Here is a 23,691-nt window from a genome sequence, read left to right on the forward strand (position 1 = left end):
TCAAAACTTACAGCTATTTATATGAAGTTGTACAAAAACGCTTTATTTCGTCAAGCCAGTGCGTTTCTTACGATTACATGCATTTGAATGGGGAGCTCGCCCGAAACAAAGTATAGGTTTTCATTATGTGAATAACTTGAAAATCTTAGCTCAAACAGCTGAGAAACCTGTGTGCCCAGCACGGGGATATTGAATCTGATAAGATAAACCCATAAAAATGTGTGTCTGAGTCTTCTATCAAAAGTTACAGCTGTATGAAGTTGTACAAAAACGCTTTATTTCGTCAAGCCAGTGCGTTTCTTACGATTACATGCATTTGAATGGGGAGCTCGCCTGAAACAAAGTATAGGTTTTTATTATGTGAATAACTTGAAAAATCTTAGCTCAAACAGCTGCAAAACCTGTGTGCCCAGCACAGGGATATTGAATTCTATAAGATAAAACCATAAATATGTGTGTCTGAGTCTTCTATCAAAACTTACAGCTATTTATATGAAGTTGTACAAAAACGCTTTATTTCGTCAAGCCAGTGCGTTTCTTACGATTACATGCATTTGAATGGGGAGCTCGCCCAAAACAAAGTATAGGTTTTCATTATGTGAATAACTTGAAAAATCTTAGCTCAAACAGCTGCAAAACCTGTTTGCCCAGCACAGGGATACTGAATCTGATAAGATAAAGCCATAAATATGTGTGTGTGAGTCTTCTATCAAAACTTACAGCTATTTATATGAAGTTGTACAAAAACGCTTTATTTCGTCAAGCCAGTGCGTTTCTTACGATTACATGCATTTGAATGGGGAGCTCGCCCGAAACAAAGTATAGGTTTTCATTATGTGAATAACTTGCAAAATCTTAGCTCAAACAGCTGAGAAACCTGTGTGCCCAGCACGGGGATATTGAATCTGATAAGATAAACCCATAAAAATGTGTGTCTGAGTCTTTTATCAAAAGTTACAGCTGTATGAAGTTGTACAAAAACGCCTTATTTCGTCAAACCAGTGCGTTTCTTACAATTACATGCATTTGAATGGGGAGCTCGCCCGAAACAAAGTATAGGTTTTCATTATGTGAATAACATGAAAAACTTAGCTCAAACAGCTGCAAAACCTGTGTGCCCAGCACAGGGATATTGAATTCTATATGATAAAACCATAAATATGTGTGTCTGAGTTTTCTATCAAAAGTTACAGCTATTTATATGAATTTGTACAAAAACGCTTTATTTCGTCAAGCCAGTGCGTTTCTTACGATTACATGCATTTGAATGGGCAGCTCGCCCGAAACAAAGTATAGGTTTTCATTATGTGAATAACTTGAAAATCTTAGCTCAAACAGCTGCAAAACCTGTGTGCCCAGCACAGGGATATTGAGTTCTATAAGATAAAACCATAAATATGTGTGTCTGAGTCTTCTATCAAAACTTACAGCTATTTATATGAAGTTGTACAAAAACGCTTTATTTCGTCAAGCCAGTGCGTTTCTTACGATTACATGCATTTGAATGGACAGTTCGCCCGAAACAAAGTATAGGTTTTCATTATGTGAATAACTTGAAAATCTTAGCTCAAACAGCTGCAAAACCTGTGTGCCCAGCACAGGGATATATAATTCTATGAGATAAAGCCATAAAAATGTGTTTCTGAGTCTTCTATCAAAACTTACAGCTATTTATATGAAGTTGTACAAAAACGCTTTATTTCGTCAAGCTAGAGCGTTTCTTACGATTACATGCATTTGAATGGGGAGCTCGCCCGAAACAAAGTATAGGTTTTCATTATGTGAATAACTTGAAAATCTTAGCTCAAACAGCTGCAAAACCTGTGTGCCCAGCACAGGGATATTGAATTCTATAAGATAAAACCATAAAAATGTGTTTCTGAGTCTTCTATCAAAACTTACAGCTATTTATATGAAGTTGTACAAAAACGCTTTATTTCGTCAAGCCAGTGCGTTTCTTACGATTACATGCATTTGAATGGGGAGCTCGCCCGAAACAAAGTATAGGTTTTCATTATGTGAATAACTTGAAAATCTTAGCTCAAACAGCTGAGAAACCTGTGTGCCCAGCACGGGGATATTGAATCTGATAAGATAAACCCATAAAAATGTGTGTCTGAGTCTTCTATCAAAAGTTACAGCTGTATGAAGTTGTACAAAAACGCTTTATTTCGTCAAGCCAGTGCGTTTCTTACGATTACATGCATTTGAATGGGGAGCTCGCCCGAAACAAAGTATAGGTTTTTATTATGTGAATAACTTGAAAAATCTTAGCTCAAACAGCTGCAAAACCTGTGTGCCCAGCACAGGGATATTGAATTCTATAAGATAAAACCATAAATATGTGTGTCTGAGTCTTCTATCAAAACTTACAGCTATTTATATGAAGTTGTACAAAAACGCTTTATTTCGTCAAGCCAGTGCGTTTCTTACGATTACATGCATTTGAATGGGGAGCTCGCCCGAAACAAAGTATAGGTTTTCATTATGTGAATAACTTGCAAAATCTTAGCTCAAACAGCTGAGAAACCTGTGTGCCCAGCACGGGGATATTGAATCTGATAAGATAAACCCATAAAAATGTGTGTCTGAGTCTTTTATCAAAAGTTACAGCTGTATGAAGTTGTACAAAAACGCCTTATTTCGTCAAACCAGTGCGTTTCTTACAATTACATGCATTTGAATGGGGAGCTCGCCCGAAACAAAGTATAGGTTTTCATTATGTGAATAACATGAAAAACTTAGCTCAAACAGCTGCAAAACCTGTGTGCCCAGCACAGGGATATTGAATTCTATATGATAAAACCATAAATATGTGTGTCTGAGTTTTCTATCAAAAGTTACAGCTATTTATATGAATTTGTACAAAAACGCTTTATTTCGTCAAGCCAGTGCGTTTCTTACGATTACATGCATTTGAATGGGCAGCTCGCCCGAAACAAAGTATAGGTTTTCATTATGTGAATAACTTGAAAATCTTAGCTCAAACAGCTGCAAAACCTGTGTGCCCAGCACAGGGATATTGAGTTCTATAAGATAAAACCATAAATATGTGTGTCTGAGTCTTCTATCAAAACTTACAGCTATTTATATGAAGTTGTACAAAAACGCTTTATTTCGTCAAGCCAGTGCGTTTCTTACGATTACATGCATTTGAATGGACAGTTCGCCCGAAACAAAGTATAGGTTTTCATTATGTGAATAACTTGAAAATCTTAGCTCAAACAGCTGCAAAACCTGTGTGCCCAGCACAGGGATATATAATTCTATGAGATAAAGCCATAAAAATGTGTTTCTGAGTCTTCTATCAAAACTTACAGCTATTTATATGAAGTTGTACAAAAACGCTTTATTTCGTCAAGCTAGAGCGTTTCTTACGATTACATGCATTTGAATGGGGAGCTCGCCCGAAACAAAGTATAGGTTTTCATTATGTGAATAACTTGAAAATCTTAGCTCAAACAGCTGCAAAACCTGTGTGCCCAGCACAGGGATATTGAATTCTATAAGATAAAACCATAAAAATGTGTTTCTGAGTCTTCTATCAAAACTTACAGCTATTTATATGAAGTTGTACAAAAACGCTTTATTTCGTCAAGCCAGTGCGTTTCTTACGATTACATGCATTTGAATGGGGAGCTCGCCCGAAACAAAGTATAGGTTTTCATTATGTGAATAACTTGAAAATCTTAGCTCAAACAGCTGAGAAACCTGTGTGCCCAGCACGGGGATATTGAATCTGATAAGATAAACCCATAAAAATGTGTGTCTGAGTCTTCTATCAAAAGTTACAGCTGTATGAAGTTGTACAAAAACGCTTCATTTCGTCAAGCCAGTGCGTTTCTTACGATTACATGCATTTGAATGGGGAGCTCGCCCGAAACAAAGTATAGGTTTTTATTATGTGAATAACTTGAAAAATCTTAGCTCAAACAGCTGCAAAACCTGTGTGCCCAGCACAGGGATATTGAATTCTATAAGATAAAACCATAAATATGTGTGTCTGAGTCTTCTATCAAAACTTACAGCTATTTATATGAAGTTGTACAAAAACGCTTTATTTCGTCAAGCCAGTGCGTTTCTTACGATTACATGCATTTGAATGGGGAGCTCGCCCGAAACAAAGTATAGGTTTTCATTATGTGAATAACTTGAAAATCTTAGCTCAAACAGCTGCAAAACCTGTGTGCCCAGCACAGGGATATTGAATTCTATAAGATAAAACCATAAAAATGTGTTTCTGAGTCTTCTATCAAAACTTACAGCTATTTATATGAAGTTGTACAAAAACGCTTTATTTCGTCAAGCCAGTGCGTTTCTTACGATTACATGCATTTGAATGGGGAGCTCGCCCGAAACAAAGTATAGGTTTTCATTATGTGAATAACTTGAAAATCTTAGCTCAAACAGCTGAGAAACCTGTGTGCCCAGCACGGGGATATTGAATCTGATAAGATAAACCCATAAAAATGTGTGTCTGAGTCTTCTATCAAAAGTTACAGCTGTATGAAGTTGTACAAAAACGCTTTATTTCGTCAAGCCAGTGCGTTTCTTACGATTACATGCATTTGAATGGGGAGCTCGCCCGAAACAAAGTATAGGTTTTTATTATGTGAATAACTTGAAAAATCTTAGCTCAAACAGCTGCAAAACCTGTGTGCCCAGCACAGGGATATTGAATTCTATAAGATAAAACCATAAATATGTGTGTCTGAGTCTTCTATCAAAACTTACAGCTATTTATATGAAGTTGTACAAAAACGCTTTATTTCGTCAAGCCAGTGCGTTTCTTACGATTACATGCATTTGAATGGGGAGCTCGCCCGAAACAAAGTATAGGTTTTCATTATGTGAATAACTTGCAAAATCTTAGCTCAAACAGCTGAGAAACCTGTGTGCCCAGCACGGGGATATTGAATCTGATAAGATAAACCCATAAAAATGTGTGTCTGAGTCTTTTATCAAAAGTTACAGCTGTATGAAGTTGTACAAAAACGCCTTATTTCGTCAAACCAGTGCGTTTCTTACAATTACATGCATTTGAATGGGGAGCTCGCCCGAAACAAAGTATAGGTTTTCATTATGTGAATAACATGAAAAACTTAGCTCAAACAGCTGCAAAACCTGTGTGCCCAGCACAGGGATATTGAATTCTATATGATAAAACCATAAATATGTGTGTCTGAGTTTTCTATCAAAAGTTACAGCTATTTATATGAATTTGTACAAAAACGCTTTATTTCGTCAAGCCAGTGCGTTTCTTACGATTACATGCATTTGAATGGGCAGCTCGCCCGAAACAAAGTATAGGTTTTCATTATGTGAATAACTTGAAAATCTTAGCTCAAACAGCTGCAAAACCTGTGTGCCCAGCACAGGGATATTGAGTTCTATAAGATAAAACCATAAATATGTGTGTCTGAGTCTTCTATCAAAACTTACAGCTATTTATATGAAGTTGTACAAAAACGCTTTATTTCGTCAAGCCAGTGCGTTTCTTACGATTACATGCATTTGAATGGACAGTTCGCCCGAAACAAAGTATAGGTTTTCATTATGTGAATAACTTGAAAATCTTAGCTCAAACAGCTGCAAAACCTGTGTGCCCAGCACAGGGATATATAATTCTATGAGATAAAGCCATAAAAATGTGTTTCTGAGTCTTCTATCAAAACTTACAGCTATTTATATGAAGTTGTACAAAAACGCTTTATTTCGTCAAGCTAGAGCGTTTCTTACGATTACATGCATTTGAATGGGGAGCTCGCCCGAAACAAAGTATAGGTTTTCATTATGTGAATAACTTGAAAATCTTAGCTCAAACAGCTGCAAAACCTGTGTGCCCAGCACAGGGATATTGAATTCTATAAGATAAAACCATAAAAATGTGTTTCTGAGTCTTCTATCAAAACTTACAGCTATTTATATGAAGTTGTACAAAAACGCTTTATTTCGTCAAGCCAGTGCGTTTCTTACGATTACATGCATTTGAATGGGGAGCTCGCCCGAAACAAAGTATAGGTTTTCATTATGTGAATAACTTGAAAATCTTAGCTCAAACAGCTGAGAAACCTGTGTGCCCAGCACGGGGATATTGAATCTGATAAGATAAACCCATAAAAATGTGTGTCTGAGTCTTCTATCAAAAGTTACAGCTGTATGAAGTTGTACAAAAACGCTTCATTTCGTCAAGCCAGTGCGTTTCTTACGATTACATGCATTTGAATGGGGAGCTCGCCCGAAACAAAGTATAGGTTTTTATTATGTGAATAACTTGAAAAATCTTAGCTCAAACAGCTGCAAAACCTGTGTGCCCAGCACAGGGATATTGAATTCTATAAGATAAAACCATAAATATGTGTGTCTGAGTCTTCTATCAAAACTTACAGCTATTTATATGAAGTTGTACAAAAACGCTTTATTTCGTCAAGCCAGTGCGTTTCTTACGATTACATGCATTTGAATGGGGAGCTCGCCCGAAACAAAGTATAGGTTTTCATTATGTGAATAACTTGCAAAATCTTAGCTCAAACAGCTGAGAAACCTGTGTGCCCAGCACGGGGATATTGAATCTGATAAGATAAACCCATAAAAATGTGTGTCTGAGTCTTTTATCAAAAGTTACAGCTGTATGAAGTTGTACAAAAACGCCTTATTTCGTCAAACCAGTGCGTTTCTTACAATTACATGCATTTGAATGGGGAGCTCGCCCGAAACAAAGTATAGGTTTTCATTATGTGAATAACTTGAAAAATCTTACCTCAAACAGCTGCAAAACCTGTGTGCCCAGCACAGGGATATTGAATTCTATAAGATAAAACCATAAATATGTGTGTCTGAGTCTTCTATCAAAACTTACAGCTATTTATATGAAGTTGTACAAAAACGCTTTATTTCGTCAAGCCAGTGCGTTTCTTACGATTACATGCATTTGAATGGACAGTTCGCCCGAAACAAAGTATAGGTTTTCATTATGTGAATAACTTGAAAATCTTAGCTCAAACAGCTGCAAAACCTGTGTGCCCAGCACGGGGATATATAATTCTATGAGATAAAGCCATAAAAATGTGTTTCTGAGTCTTCTATCAAAACTTACAGCTATTTATATGAAGTTGTACAAAAACGCTTTATTTCGTCAAGCTAGAGCGTTTCTTACGATTACATGCATTTGAATGGGGAGCTCGCCCGAAACAAAGTATAGGTTTTCATTATGTGAATAACTTGAAAAACTTAGCTCAAACAGCTGCAAAACCTGTGTGCCCAGCACAGGGATATTGAATTCTATAAGATAAAATCATAAAAATGTGTTTCTGAGTCTTCTATCAAAACTTACAGCTATTTATATGAAGTTGTACAAAAACGCTTTATTTCGTCAAGCCAGTGCGTTTCTTACGATTACATGCATTTGAATGGGGAGCTCGCCCGAAACAAAGTATAGGTTTTCATTATGTGAATAACTTGAAAATCTTAGCTCAAACAGCTGAGAAACCTGTGTGCCCAGCACGGGGATACTGAATCTGATAAGATAAACCCATAAAAATGTGTGTCTGAGTCTTCTATCAAAAGTTACAGCTGTATGAAGTTGTACAAAAACGCTTTATTTCGTCAAGCCAGTGCGTTTCTTACGATTACATGCATTTGAATGGGGAGCTCGCCCGAAACAAAGTATAGGTTTTTATTATATGAATAACTTGAAAAATCTTAGCTCAAACAGCTGCAAAACCTGTGTGCCCAGCACAGGGATATTGAATTCTATAAGATAAAACCATAAATATGTGTGTCTGAGTCTTCTATCAAAACTTACAGCTATTTATATGAAGTTGTACAAAAACGCTTTATTTCGTCAAGCCAGTGCGTTTCTTACGATTACATGCATTTGAATGGGGAGCTCGCCCAAAACAAAGTATAGGTTTTCATTATGTGAATAACTTGAAAAATCTTACCTCAAACAGCTGCAAAACCTGTTTGCCCAGCACAGGGATACTGAATCTGATAAGATAAAGCCATAAATATGTGTGTGTGAGTCTTCTATCAAAACTTACAGCTATTTATATGAAGTTGTACAAAAACGCTTTATTTTGTCAAGCCAGTGCGTTTCTTACGATTACATGCATTTGAATGGGGAGCTCGCCCGAAACAAAGTATAGGTTTTCATTATGTGAATAACTTGCAAAATCTTAGCTCAAACAGCTGAGAAACCTGTGTGCCCAGCACGGGGATATTGAATCTGATAAGATAAACCCATAAAAATGTGTGTCTGAGTCTTTTATCAAAAGTTACAGCTGTATGAAGTTGCACAAAAACGCCTTATTTCGTCAAACCAGTGCGTTTCTTACGATTACATGCATTTGAATGGGGAGCTCGCCCGAAACAAAGTATAGGTTTTCATTATGTGAATAACTTGAAAAATCTTACCTCAAACAGCTGCAAAACCTGTGTGCCCAGCACAGGGATATTGAATGCTATAAGATAAAACCATAAACATATGTGTCTGAGTTTTCTATCAAAAGTTACAGCTATTTATATGAAGTTGTACAAAAACGCTTTATTTCGTCAAGCCAGTGCGTTTCTTACTATTACATGCATTTGAATAGGGAGCTCGCCCGAAACAAAGTATAGATTTTCATTATGTGAATAACTTGAAAATCTTAGATCAAACAGCTGCAAAACCTGTGTGCCCAGCACAGGGATATTGAATTCTATAAGATAAAACCATAGATATGTGTGTCTGAGTCTTCTATCAAAAGTTACAGCTGTATGAAGTTGTACAAAAACGCTTTATTTCGTCAAGCTAGAGCGTTTCTTACGATTACATGCATTTGAATGGGGAGCTCGCCCGAAACAAAGTATAGGTTTTCATTATGTGAATAACTTGAAAATCTTAGCTCAAACAGCTGCAAAACCTGTGTGCCCAGCACAGGGATATTGAATTCTATAAGATAAAACCATAAAAATGTGTTTCTGAGTCTTCTATCAAAACTTACAGCTATTTATATGAAGTTGTACAAAAACGCTTTATTTCGTCAAGCCAGTGCGTTTCTTACGATTACATGCATTTGAATGGGGAGCTCGCCCGAAACAAAGTATAGGTTTTCATTATGTGAATAACTTGAAAATCTTAGCTCAAACAGCTGAGAAACCTGTGTGCCCAGCACGGGGATATTGAATCTGATAAGATAAACCCATAAAAATGTGTGTCTGAGTCTTCTATCAAAAGTTACAGCTGTATGAAGTTGTACAAAAACGCTTCATTTCGTCAAGCCAGTGCGTTTCTTACGATTACATGCATTTGAATGGGGAGCTCGCCCGAAACAAAGTATAGGTTTTTATTATGTGAATAACTTGAAAAATCTTAGCTCAAACAGCTGCAAAACCTGTGTGCCCAGCACAGGGATATTGAATTCTATAAGATAAAACCATAAATATGTGTGTCTGAGTCTTCTATCAAAACTTACAGCTATTTATATGAAGTTGTACAAAAACGCTTTATTTCGTCAAGCCAGTGCGTTTCTTACGATTACATGCATTTGAATGGGGAGCTCGCCCGAAACAAAGTATAGGTTTTCATTATGTGAATAACTTGCAAAATCTTAGCTCAAACAGCTGAGAAACCTGTGTGCCCAGCACGGGGATATTGAATCTGATAAGATAAACCCATAAAAATGTGTGTCTGAGTCTTTTATCAAAAGTTACAGCTGTATGAAGTTGTACAAAAACGCCTTATTTCGTCAAACCAGTGCGTTTCTTACAATTACATGCATTTGAATGGGGAGCTCGCCCGAAACAAAGTATAGGTTTTCATTATGTGAATAACTTGAAAAATCTTACCTCAAACAGCTGCAAAACCTGTGTGCCCAGCACAGGGATATTGAATTCTATAAGATAAAACCATAAATATGTGTGTCTGAGTCTTCTATCAAAACTTACAGCTATTTATATGAAGTTGTACAAAAACGCTTTATTTCGTCAAGCCAGTGCGTTTCTTACGATTACATGCATTTGAATGGACAGTTCGCCCGAAACAAAGTATAGGTTTTCATTATGTGAATAACTTGAAAATCTTAGCTCAAACAGCTGCAAAACCTGTGTGCCCAGCACGGGGATATATAATTCTATGAGATAAAGCCATAAAAATGTGTTTCTGAGTCTTCTATCAAAACTTACAGCTATTTATATGAAGTTGTACAAAAACGCTTTATTTCGTCAAGCTAGAGCGTTTCTTACGATTACATGCATTTGAATGGGGAGCTCGCCCGAAACAAAGTATAGGTTTTCATTATGTGAATAACTTGAAAAACTTAGCTCAAACAGCTGCAAAACCTGTGTGCCCAGCACAGGGATATTGAATTCTATAAGATAAAATCATAAAAATGTGTTTCTGAGTCTTCTATCAAAACTTACAGCTATTTATATGAAGTTGTACAAAAACGCTTTATTTCGTCAAGCCAGTGCGTTTCTTACGATTACATGCATTTGAATGGGGAGCTCGCCCGAAACAAAGTATAGGTTTTCATTATGTGAATAACTTGAAAATCTTAGCTCAAACAGCTGAGAAACCTGTGTGCCCAGCACGGGGATACTGAATCTGATAAGATAAACCCATAAAAATGTGTGTCTGAGTCTTCTATCAAAAGTTACAGCTGTATGAAGTTGTACAAAAACGCTTTATTTCGTCAAGCCAGTGCGTTTCTTACGATTACATGCATTTGAATGGGGAGCTCGCCCGAAACAAAGTATAGGTTTTTATTATATGAATAACTTGAAAAATCTTAGCTCAAACAGCTGCAAAACCTGTGTGCCCAGCACAGGGATATTGAATTCTATAAGATAAAACCATAAATATGTGTGTCTGAGTCTTCTATCAAAACTTACAGCTATTTATATGAAGTTGTACAAAAACGCTTTATTTCGTCAAGCCAGTGCGTTTCTTACGATTACATGCATTTGAATGGGGAGCTCGCCCAAAACAAAGTATAGGTTTTCATTATGTGAATAACTTGAAAAATCTTACCTCAAACAGCTGCAAAACCTGTTTGCCCAGCACAGGGATACTGAATCTGATAAGATAAAGCCATAAATATGTGTGTGTGAGTCTTCTATCAAAACTTACAGCTATTTATATGAAGTTGTACAAAAACGCTTTATTTTGTCAAGCCAGTGCGTTTCTTACGATTACATGCATTTGAATGGGGAGCTCGCCCGAAACAAAGTATAGGTTTTCATTATGTGAATAACTTGCAAAATCTTAGCTCAAACAGCTGAGAAACCTGTGTGCCCAGCACGGGGATATTGAATCTGATAAGATAAACCCATAAAAATGTGTGTCTGAGTCTTTTATCAAAAGTTACAGCTGTATGAAGTTGCACAAAAACGCCTTATTTCGTCAAACCAGTGCGTTTCTTACGATTACATGCATTTGAATGGGGAGCTCGCCCGAAACAAAGTATAGGTTTTCATTATGTGAATAACTTGAAAAATCTTACCTCAAACAGCTGCAAAACCTGTGTGCCCAGCACAGGGATATTGAATGCTATAAGATAAAACCATAAACATATGTGTCTGAGTTTTCTATCAAAAGTTACAGCTATTTATATGAAGTTGTACAAAAACGCTTTATTTCGTCAAGCCAGTGCGTTTCTTACTATTACATGCATTTGAATAGGGAGCTCGCCCGAAACAAAGTATAGATTTTCATTATGTGAATAACTTGAAAATCTTAGATCAAACAGCTGCAAAACCTGTGTGCCCAGCACAGGGATATTGAATTCTATAAGATAAAACCATAGATATGTGTGTCTGAGTCTTCTATCAAAAGTTACAGCTGTATGAAGTTGTACAAAAACGCTTTATTTCGTCAAGCTAGAGCGTTTCTTACGATTACATGCATTTGAATGGGGAGCTCGCCCGAAACAAAGTATAGGTTTTCATTATGTGAATAACTTGAAAATCTTAGCTCAAACAGCTGCAAAACCTGTGTGCCCAGCACAGGGATATTGAATTCTGTAAGATAAAACCATAAATATGTGTGTCTGAGTCTTCTATCAAAAGTTACAGCTGTATGAAGTTGTAAAAAAACGCTTTATTTCGTCAAGCCAGTGCGTTTCTTACGATTACATGCATTTGAATGGGGAGCTCGCCCGAAACAAAGTATAGGTTTTCATTATGTGAATAACTTGAAAAATCTTAGCTCAAACAGCTGCAAAACCTGTGTGCCCAGCACGGGGATACTGAATCTGATAAGATAAAGCCATAAATATGTGTGTGTGAGTCTTCTCTCAAAAGTTACAGCTGTATGAAGTTGTACAAAAACGCTTTATTTCGTCAAGCCAGTGCGTTTCTTACGATTACATGCATTTGAATGGGGAGCTCGCCCGAAACAAAGTATAGGTTTTCATTATGTGAATAACTTGAAAAATCTTAGCTCAAACAGCTGCAAAACCTGTGTGCCCAGCACGGGGATATTGAATCTGATAAGATAAAGCCATAAATATGTGTGTCTCAGTCTTCTATCAAAAGTTACAGCTATTTATATGAAGTTGTACAAAAACGCTTTATTTCGTCAAGCCAGTGCGTTTCTTACGATTACATGCATTTGAATGGGGAGCTCGCCCGAAACAAAGTATAGGTTTTCATTATGTGAATAACTTGAAAATCTTAGCTCAAACAGCTGCAAAACCTGTGTGCCCAGCACGGGGATATTGAATCTGATAAGATAAACCCATAAAAATGTGTGTCTGAGTCTTTTATCAAAAGTTACAGCTGTATGAAGTTGTACAAAAACGCCTTATTTCGTCAAGACAGTGCGTTTCTTACAATTACATGCATTTGAATGGGGAGCTCGCCCGAAACAAAGTATAGGTTTTCATTATGTGAATAACTTGAAAATCTTAGCTCAAACAGCTGCAAAACCTGTGTGCCCAGCACAGGGATATTGAGTTCTATAAGATAAAACCATAAATATGTGTGTCTGAGTCTTCTATCAAAACTTACAGCTATTTATATGAAAGTTGTACAAAAACGCTTTATTTCGTCAAGCCAGTGCGTTTCTTACGATTACATGCATTTGAATGGGGAGCTCGCCCGAAACAAAGTATAGGTTTTCATTATGTGAATAACTTGAAAAATCTTAGCTCAAACAGCTGCAAAACCTGTTTGCCCAGCACGGGGATACTGAATCTGATAAGATAAAGCCATAAATATGTGTGTGTGAGTCTTCTATCAAAACTTACAGCTATTTATATGAAGTTGTACAAAAACGCTTTATTTCGTCAAGGCAGTGCGTTTCTTACGATTACATGCATTTGAATGGGGAGCTCGCCCGAAACAAAGTATAGGTTTTCATTATGTGAATAACTCGAAAAATCTTAGCTCAAACAGCTGAGAAACCTGTGTGCCCAGCACAGGGATATTGAATTCTATAAGATGAAGCCATAAAAATGTGTTTCTGAGTCTTCTATCAAAACTTACAGCTATTTATATGGAGTTGTACAAAAAAGCTTTATTTCGTCAAGCCAGTGCGTTTCTTACGATTACATGCATTTGAATGGGGAGCTCGCCCGAAACAAAGTATAGGTTTTTATTATGTGAATAACTTGAAAAATCTTAGCTCAAACAGCTGCAAAACCTGTGTGCCCAGCACGGAGATACTGAATCTGATAAGATAAAGCCATAAATATGTGTGTGTGAGTCTTCTATCAAAAGTTACAGCTGTATGAAGTTGTACAAAAACGCTTTATTTCGTCAAGCCAGTGCGTTTCCTACGATTACATGCATTTGAATGGGGAGCTCGCCCGAAACAAAGTATAGGTTTTCATTATTTGGATAACTTGAAAATCTTAGCTCAAACAGCTGCAAAACCTGTGTGCCCAGCACAGGGATATTGAATTCTATAAGATTAAACCATAAATATGTGTGTCTGAGTCTTCTATCAAAAGTTACAGCTGTATGAAGTTGTACAAAAACGCTTTATTTCGTCAAGCCAGTGCGTTTCTTACGATTACATGCATTTGAATGGGGGAATTCGCCCGAAACAAAGTATAGGTTTTCATTATGTGAATAACTTGAAAAATCTTAGCTCAAACAGCTGCAAAACCTGTGTGCCCATCACGGGGATACTGAATCTGATAAGATAAAGCCATAAATATATGTGTCTGAGTCTTCTATCAAAACTTACATCTATTTATATGAAGTTGTACAACAACGCTTTATTTCGTCAAGCCAGTGCGTTTCTTACGATTACATGCATTTGAATGGGGAGCTCGCCCGAAACAAAGTATAGGTTTTCATTATGTGAATAACTTGAAAATCTTAGCTCAAACAGCTGCAAAACCTGTGTGCCCAGCACAGGGATATAAAATTCTATGAGATAAAGCCATAAAAATGTGTGTCTGAGTCTTCTATCAAAAGTTACAGCTATTTATATGAAGTTGTACAAAAACGCTTTATTTCGTCAAGCCAGCGCGTTTCTTACGATTACATGCATTTGAATGGGGGAATTCGCCCGAAACAAAGTATAGGTTTTCATTATGTGAATAACTTGAAAATCTTAGCTCAAATAACTGCAAAACCTGTTTGCCCAGCACAGGGATATTGAATTCTATAAGATAAAGCCATAAATATATGTGTCTGAGTCTTCTATCAAAACTTACATCTATTTATATGAAGTTGTACAACAACGCTTTATTTCGTCAAGCCAGTGCGTTTCTTACGATTACATGCATTTGAATGGGGAGCTCGCCCGAAACAAAGTATAGGTTTTCATTATGTGAATAACTTGAAAAATCTTAGCTCAAACAGCTGCAAAACCCGTGTGCCCAGCACGGGGATACTGAATCTGATAAGATAAAGCCATAAATATGTGTGTCTGAGTCTTCTATCAAAAGTTACAGCTATTTATATGAAGTTATAGAAAAAGGCTTTATTTCGTCAAGCCAGTGCGTTTCTTACGATTACATGCATTTGAATGGGGGAATTCGCCCGAAACAAAGTATAGGTTTTCATTATGTGAATAACTTGAAAATCTTAGCTCAAACAGCTGCAAAACCTGTGTGCCCAGCACAGGGATATTGAATTCTATAAGATAAAACCATAAATATGTGTGTCTGAGTTTTCTATCAAAAGTTACAGCTATTTATATGAAGTTGTACAAAAACGCGTTATTTCGTCAAGCCAGTGCGTTTCTTACGATTACATGCATTTGAATGGGGAGCTCGCCCGAAACAAAGTATAGGTTTTCATTATGTGAATAACTTGAAAATCTTAGCTCAAACAGCTGCAAAACCTGTGTGCCCAGCACAGGGATATAGAATTCTATGAGATAAAGACATAAAAATGTGTGTCTGAGTCTTCTATCAAAAGTTACAGCTATTTATATGAAGTTGTACAAAAACGCTTTATTTCGTCAAGCCAGTGCGTTTCTTACGATTACATGCATTTGAATGGGGAGTTCGCCCGAAACAAAGTATAGGTTTTCATTATGTGAATAACTTGAAAATCTTAGCTCAAACAGCTGCAAAACCTGTGTGCCCAGCACGGGGATACTGAATCTGATAAGATAAAGCCATAAATATGTGTGTCTGAGTATTCTATCAAAACTTACAGCTATTTATATGAAGTTGTACAAAAACGCTTTATTTCGTCAAGCCAGTGGGTTTCTTACGATTACATGCATTTGAATGGGGAGCTCGCCCGAAACAAAGTATAGGTTTTGATTATGTGAATAACTTGAAAATCTTAGCTCAAACTGCTGCAAAACCTGTGTGCCCAGCACAGGGATATAAAATTCTATGAGATAAAGCCATAAAAATGTGTGTCTGAGTCTTCTATCAAAAGTTACAGCTATTTATATGAAGTTGTACAAAAACGCTTTATTTCGTCAAGCCAGTGCGTTTCTTACGATTACATGCATTTGAATTGGGAGCTCGCCGGAAACAAAGTATAGGTTTTCATTATGTAAATAACTTGAAAAATCTTAGCTCAAACAGCTGCAAAACCTGTGTGCCCAGCACAGGGATATTGAATCTGATAAGATAAACCCATAAATATGTGTGTCTGAGTCTTCTATCAAAAGTTACAGCTATTTATATGAAGTTGTACAAAAACGCTTTATTTCGTCAAGCCAGTGCGTTTCTTACGATTACATGCATTTGAATGGGGAGCTCGCCCGAAACAAAGTATAGGTTTTCATTATGTCAATAACTTGAAAAATCTTAGCTCAAACAGCTGCAAAACCTGTGTGCCCAGCACGGGGATACTGAATCTGATAAGATAAAGCCATAAATATGTGTGTCTGAGTCTTCTATCAAAACTTACAGCTATTTATATGAAGTTGTACAACAACGCTTTATTTCGTCAAGCCAGTGCGTTTCTTACGATTACATGCATTTGAATGGGGAGCTCGCCCGAAACAAAGTATAGGTTTTCATTATGTGAATAACTTGAAAATCTTAGCTCAAACAGCTGCAAAACCTGTGTGCCCAGCACAGGGATATAAAATTCTATGAGATAAAGCCATAAAAATGTGTGTCTGAGTCTTCTATCAAAAGTTACAGCTATTTATATGAAGTTGTACAAAAACGCTTTATTTCGTCAAGCCAGCGCGTTTCTTACGATTACATGCATTTGAATGGGGGAATTCGCCCGAAACAAAGTATAGGTTTTCATTATGTGAATAACTTGAAAATCTTAGCTCAAATAACTGCAAAACCTGTTTGCCCAGCACAGGGATATTGAATTCTATAAGATAAAGCCATAAATATATGTGTCTGAGTCTTCTATCAAAACTTACATCTATTTATATGAAGTTGTACAACAACGCTTTATTTCGTCAAGCCAGTGCGTTTCTTACGATTACATGCATTTGAATGGGGAGCTCGCCCGAAACAAAGTATAGGTTTTCATTATGTGAATAACTTGAAAAATCTTAGCTCAAACAGCTGCAAAACCCGTGTGCCCAGCACGGGGATACTGAATCTGATAAGATAAAGCCATAAATATGTGTGTCTGAGTCTTCTATCAAAAGTTACAGCTATTTATATGAAGTTATAGAAAAAGGCTTTATTTCGTCAAGCCAGTGCGTTTCTTACGATTACATGCATTTGAATGGGGGAATTCGCCCGAAACAAAGTATAGGTTTTCATTATGTGAATAACTTGAAAATCTTAGCTCAAACAGCTGCAAAACCTGTGTGCCCAGCACAGGGATATTGAATTCTATAAGATAAAACCATAAATATGTGTGTCTGAGTTTTCTATCAAAAGTTACAGCTATTTATATGAAGTTGTACAAAAACGCGTTATTTCGTCAAGCCAGTGCGTTTCTTACGATTACATGCATTTGAATTGGGAGCTCGCCCGAAACAAAGTATAGGTTTTCATTATGTCAATAACTTGAAAAATCTTAGCTCAAACAGCTGCAAACCTGTGTGCCCAGCACGGGGATACTGAATCTGATAAGATAAAGCCATAAATATGTGTGTCTGAGTCTTCTATCAAAAGTTACAGCTATTTATATGAAGTTGTACAAAAACGCTTTATTTCGTCAAGCCAGTGCGTTTCTTACGATTACATGCATTTGAATGGGGAGCTCGCCCGAAACAAAGTATAGGTTTTCATTATGTGAATAACTTGAAAATCTTAGCTCAAACAGCTGCAAAACCTGTGTGCCCAGCACAGGGATATAGAATTCTATGAGATAAAGACATAAAAATGTGTGTCTGAGTCTTCTATCAAAAGTTACAGCTATTTATATGAAGTTGTACAAAAACGCTTTATTTCGTCAAGCCAGTGCGTTTCTTACGATTACATGCATTTGAATGGGGAGTTCGCCCGAAACAAAGTATAGGTTTTCATTATGTGAATAACTTGAAAATCTTAGCTCAAACAGCTGCAAAACCTGTGTGCCCAGCACGGGGATACTGAATCTGATAAGATAAAGCCATAAATATGTGTGTCTGAGTATTCTATCGAAACTTACAGCTATTTATATGAAGTTGTACAAAAACGCTTTATTTCGTCAAGCCAGTGGGTTTCTTACGATTACATGCATTTGAATGGGGAGCTCGCCCGAAACAAAGTATAGGTTTTGATTATGTGAATAACTTGAAAATCTTAGCTCAAACTGCTGCAAAACCTGTGTGCCCAGCACAGGGATATAAAATTCTATGAGATAAAGCCATAAAAATGTGTGTCTGAGTCTTCTATCAAAAGTTACAGCTATTTATATGAAGTTGTACAAAAACGCTTTATTTCGTCAAGCCAGCGCGTTTCTTACGATTACATGCATTTGAATGGGGGAATTCGCCCGAAACAAAGTATAGGTTTTCATTATGTGAATAACTTGAAAATCTTAGCTCAAATAACTGCAAAACCTGTTTGCCCAGCACAGGGATATTGAATTCTATAAGATAAAGCCATAAATATATGTGTCTGAGTCTTCTATCAAAACTTACATCTATTTATATGAAGTTGTACAACAACGCTTTATTTCGTCAAGCCAGTGCGTTTCTTACGATTACATGCATTTGAATGGGGAGCTCGCCCGAAACAAAGTATAGGTTTTCATTATGTGAATAACTTGAAAAATCTTAGCTCAAACAGCTGCAAAACCCGTGTGCCCAGCACGGGGATACTGAATCTGATAAGATAAAGCCATAAATATGTGTGTCTGAGTCTTCTATCAAAAGTTACAGCTATTTATATGAAGTTATAGAAAAAGGCTTTATTTCGTCAAGCCAGTGCGTTTCTTACGATTACATGCATTTGAATGGGGGAATTCGCCCGAAACAAAGTATAGGTTTTCATTATGTGAATAACTTGAAAATCTTAGCTCAAACAGCTGCAAAACCTGTGTGCCCAGCACAGGGATATTGAATTCTATAAGATAAAACCATAAATATGTGTGTCTGAGTTTTCTATCAAAAGTTACAGCTATTTATATGAAGTTGTACAAAAACGCGTTATTTCGTCAAGCCAGTGCGTTTCTTACGATTACATGCATTTGAATTGGGAGCTCGCCCGAAACAAAGTATAGGTTTTCATTATGTCAATAACTTGAAAAATCTTAGCTCAAACAGCTGCAAACCTGTGTGCCCAGCACGGGGATACTGAATCTGATAAGATAAAGCCATAAATATGTGTGTCTGAGTCTTCTATCAAAAGTTACAGCTATTTATATGAAGTTGTACAAAAACGCTTTATTTCGTCAAGCCAGTGCGTTTCTTACGATTACATGCATTTGAATGGGGAGCTCGCCCGAAACAAAGTATAGGTTTTCATTATGTGAATAACTTGAAAATCTTAGCTCAAACAGCTGCAAAACCTGTGTGCCCAGCACAGGGATATAGAATTCTATGAGATAAAGACATAAAAATGTGTGTCTGAGTCTTCTATCAAAAGTTACAGCTATTTATATGAAGTTGTACAAAAACGCTTTATTTCGTCAAGCCAGTGCGTTTCTTACGATTACATGCATTTGAATGGGGAGTTCGCCCGAAACAAAGTATAGGTTTTCATTATGTGAATAACTTGAAAATCTTAGCTCAAACAGCTGCAAAACCTGTGTGCCCAGCACGGGGATACTGAATCTGATAAGATAAAGCCATAAATATGTGTGTCTGAGTATTCTATCAAAACTTACAGCTATTTATATGAAGTTGTACAAAAACGCTTTATTTCGTCAAGCCAGTGGGTTTCTTACGATTACATGCATTTGAATGGGGAGCTCGCCCGAAACAAAGTATAGGTTTTGATTATGTGAATAACTTGAAAATCTTAGCTCAAACTGCTGCAAAACCTGTGTGCCCAGCACAGGGATATAAAATTCTATGAGATAAAGCCATAAAAATGTGTGTCTGAGTCTTCTATCAAAAGTTACAGCTATTTATATGAAGTTGTACAAAAACGCTTTATTTCGTCAAGCCAGTGCGTTTCTTACGATTACATGCATTTGAATTGGGAGCTCGCCGGAAACAAAGTATAGGTTTTCATTATGTAAATAACTTGAAAAATCTTAGCTCAAACAGCTGCAAAACCTGTGTGCCCAGCACAGGGATATTGAATCTGATAAGATAAACCCATAAATATGTGTGTCTGAGTCTTCTATCAAAAGTTACAGCTATTTATATGAAGTTGTACAAAAACGCTTTATTTCGTCAAGCCAGTGCGTTTCTTACGATTACATGCATTTGAATGGGGAGCTCGCCCGAAACAAAGTATAGGTTTTCATTATGTCAATAACTTGAAAAATCTTAGCTCAAACAGCTGCAAAACCTGTGTGCCCAGCACGGGGATACTGAATCTGATAAGATAAAGCCATAAATATGTGTGTCTGAGTCTTCTATCAAAACTTACAGCTATTTATATGAAGTTGTACAAAAACGCTTTATTTCGTCAAGCCAGTGCGTTTCTTACGATTACATGCATTTGAATTGGGAGCTCGCCCGAAACAAAGTATAGGTTTTCATTATGTCAATAACTTGAAAATCTTAGCTCAAACAGCTGCAAAACCTATGTGCCCAGCACGGGGATACTGAATCTGGTAAGATAAAGCCATAAATATGTGTGTCTGAGTCTTCTATCAAAACTTACAGCTATTTATATGAAGTTGTACAAAAACGCTTTATTTCGTCAAGCCAGTGCGTTTCTTACGATTACATGCATTTGAATGGGGAGCTCGCCCGAAACAAAGTATAGGTTTTCATTATGTGAATAACTTGAAAATCTTAGCTCAAACAGCTGCAAAACCTGTTTGCCCAGCACAGGGATATTGAATTCTATAAGATAAAGCCATAAATATACAGTGGGGCAAAAAAGTATTTAGTCAGCCACCGATTGTGCAAGTTCCCCCACTTAAAATGATGACAGAGGTCAGTAATTTGCACCAGAGGTACACTTCAACTGTGAGAGACAGAATGTGAAAAAAAAATCCATGAATTCACATGGTAGGATTTGTAAAGAATTTATTCGTAAATCAGGGTGGAAAATAAGTATTTGGTCACCTCAAACAAGGAAAATCCCTGGCTCTCACAGACCTGTAACGTCTTCTGTAAGAAGCTTTTCTGTCCCCCACTCATTACCTGTATGAATGGCACCTGTTTGACCTCATCATCTGTATAAAAGACACCTGTCCACAGCCTCAACCAGTCAGACTCCAAACTCCGCCATGGCCAAGACCAAAGAGCTTTCGAAGGACACCAGGAAAAGAATTGTAGACCTGCACCAGACTGGGAAGAGTGAATCTACAATAGGCAAGCAGCTTGGTGTGAAAAAATCAACTGTGGGAGCAATCATCAGAAAATGGAAGACATACAAGACCACTGATAATCTCCCTCGATCTGGGGCTCCACGCAAGATCTCATCCCGTGGGGTCAAAATGATCATGAGAACGGTGAGCAAAGATCCCAGAACCACACGGGGGGACCTGGTGAATGACCTGCAGAGAGCTGGGACCAAAGTAACAAAGGTCACCATCAGTAACACACTACAACGGCAGGGAATCAAATCCCGCAGTGCCAGACGTGTTCCGCTGCTGAAGCCAGTGCATGTCCAGGCCCGTCTGAAGTTTGCCAGAGAGCACATGGATGATACAGCAGAGGATTGGGAGAATGTCATGTGGTCAGATGAAACCAAAGTAGAACTTTTTGGTATAAACTCAACTCGTCGTGTTTGGAGGAAGAAGAATACTGAGTTGCATCCCAAGAACACCATACCTACTGTGAAGCATGGGGGTGGAAACATCATGCTATGGGGCTGTTTTTCTGCCAAGGGGACAGGACGACTGATCCGTGTTAAGGACAGAATGAATGGGGCCAAGTATCGTGAGAATTTGAGCCAAAACCTCCTTCCATCAGTGAGAACTTTGAAGATGAAACGAGGCTGGGTCTTCCAACATGACAATGATCCAAAACACACCGCCCGGGCAACAAAGGAGTGGCTCCGTAAGAAGCATTTGAAAGTCCTGGAGTGGCCTAGCCAGTCTCCAGACCTCAACCCCATAGAAAATCTGTGGCGGGAGTTGAAAGTCCGTGTTGCTCGGCGACAGCCCCAAAACATCACTGCTCTTGAGAAGATCTGCATGGAGGAATGGGCCAAAATACCAGCTACTGTGTGTGCAAACCTGGTAAAGACCTATAGTAAACGTTTGACCTCTGTTATTGCCAACAAAGGTTAAGTATTGAGTTGTATTTTTGTTATTGACCAAATACTTATTTTCCACCCTGATTTACGAATAAATTCTTTACAAATCCTACCATGTGAATTCATGGATTTTTTTTTCACATTCTGTCTCTCACAGTTGAAGTGTACCTCAGGTGCAAATTACTGACCTCTGTCATCATTTTAAGTGGGGGAACTTGCACAATCGGTGGCTGACTAAATACTTTTTTGCCCCACTGTATGTGTCTGAGTCTTCTATCAAAACTTACATCTATTTATATGAAGTTGTACAACAACGCTTTATTTCGTCAAGCCAGTGCGTTTCTTACGATTACATGCATTTGAATGGGGAGCTCGCCCGAAACAAAGTATAGGTTTTCATTATGTGAATAACTTGAAAATCTTAGCTCAAACAGCTGCAAAACCTGTGTGCCCAGCACAGGGATATAAAATTCTATGAGATAAAGCCATAAAAATGTGTGTCTGAGTCTTCTATCAAAAGTTACAGCTATTTATATGAAGTTGTACAAAAACGCTTTATTTCGTCAAGCCAGCGCGTTTCTTACGATTACATGCATTTGAATGGGGGAATTCGCCCGAAACAAAGTATAGGTTTTCATTATGTGAATAACTTGAAAATCTTAGCTCAAATAACTGCAAAACCTGTTTGCCCAGCACAGGGATATTGAATTCTATAAGATAAAGCCATAAATATATGTGTCTGAGTCTTCTATCAAAACTTACATCTATTTATATGAAGTTGTACAACAACGCTTTATTTCGTCAAGCCAGTGCGTTTCTTACGATTACATGCATTTGAATGGGGAGCTCGCCTGAAACAAAGTATAGGTTTTCATTATGTGAATAACTTGAAAAATCTTAGCTCAAACAGCTGCAAAACCCGTGTGCCCAGCACGGGGATACTGAATCTGATAAGATAAAGCCATAAATATGTGTGTCTGAGTCTTCTATCAAAAGTTACAGCTATTTATATGAAGTTATAGAAAAAGGCTTTATTTCGTCAAGCCAGTGCGTTTCTTACGATTACATGCATTTGAATGGGGGAATTCGCCCGAAACAAAGTATAGGTTTTCATTATGTGAATAACTTGAAAATCTTAGCTCAAACAGCTGCAAAACCTGTGTGCCCAGCACAGGGATATTGAATTCTATAAGATAAAACCATAAATATGTGTGTCTGAGTTTTCTATCAAAAGTTACAGCTATTTATATGAAGTTGTACAAAAACGCTTTATTTCGTCAAGCCAGTGCGTTTCTTACGATTACATGCATTTGAATGGGGAGCTCGCCCGAAACAAAGTATAGGTTTTCATTATGTGAATAACTTGAAAAACTTAGCTCAAACAGCTGCAAAACCTGTGTGCCCAGCACAGGGATATTGAATTCTATAAGATAAAACCATAAATATGTGTGTCTGAGTTTTCTATCAAAAGTTACAGCTATTTATATGAATTTGTACAAAAACGCTTTATTTCGTCAAGCCAGTGCGTTTCTTACGATTACATGCATTTGAATGGGCA

This window comes from Neolamprologus brichardi, chromosome 15 (genome assembly GCF_056152115.1).
Source record: "Neolamprologus brichardi isolate AB-2024 chromosome 15, ASM5615211v1, whole genome shotgun sequence".
In the NCBI taxonomy this organism is placed as follows: Eukaryota; Metazoa; Chordata; class Actinopteri; order Cichliformes; family Cichlidae; genus Neolamprologus; species Neolamprologus brichardi.